The sequence below is a fragment of the Triticum dicoccoides genome, chromosome 4A (genome assembly GCF_002162155.2).
Source record: "Triticum dicoccoides isolate Atlit2015 ecotype Zavitan chromosome 4A, WEW_v2.0, whole genome shotgun sequence".
Lineage (NCBI taxonomy): Eukaryota > Viridiplantae > Streptophyta > Magnoliopsida > Poales > Poaceae > Triticum > Triticum dicoccoides.
In genome coordinates this window covers 325,001,819-325,002,747 of record NC_041386.1, presented here as the reverse complement: position 1 = coordinate 325,002,747, position 929 = coordinate 325,001,819, and positions in this window count along the sequence as shown.

Below are 929 nucleotides of genomic sequence, written 5' to 3'. Positions count from 1 at the left end.
TCCGACCTCATATCGTGATCCTCATCACCATGGAAACGGTTGTCGTGGACGGACTTGTAGTTGGACGGAGTTGAAGGCATGGCACAATCCAAGTTCTCCAAGGTGTCTCCGGTATGTGGTACGTGCAAAATGAGCAAACACGAAGTACACTTGGAAATACAATGGTTAGCGCACACAAAGTGTCCATAAAGTAAACATGTGTCTGTGCAACAATATTGATCATGACAAGGTGCATGAAGCTTATCCAAAAGATATGGAAATGTATGCACAACATTCATGGGACCAAAAGCAAGAACATGATCAATGCAACCATGGTGCAAAATGATGTCATAGTGAGACGGTTTATTAGTAGCATGAATATGGTAATGGGTGCTCAATGTGATGTGGTCATGCAATTGATGGTAGGCAATAAGATCATGATGTATGAATATGCAATCAAGAAAGATCACAACAAATTTGCTAAGGAAATGCACAAGCTTATATATCATGGATGACATGGGAATACAAGATGCAACAAGGCAATCATAATGTGAGTCAATCCATGCATAAGATGCAAATTTGTCATGTGTATGATATGTCCATCGAGCATGACATGTGTGAGCACAATCAACAAATATGGAGGTGTTGGTGTACCAATGCTCGATGTCGTAGCATGAGTGGCGGTTCGAAGGTGCATCCAATAAGTTCGAGCGCTCCTGAATGTGAAGGTCCATAGAGCCAATCTCCCATGTCGCTCCTCCGTTCGCGAGATGTATCATGTAGACAACAATGAAAGAGTGACCCATCCAATATGCATATTTGAGGATGGCTCAAAGGAAAGGAGTTCACCTTTATGAGGATGTTCAAAATGTTGGTGTCGCGCATCGTGTATGGCTTCACATGACCAAGTTGTCTCGTGATGGTATCACCTTGTGAATCCTTCAACACGA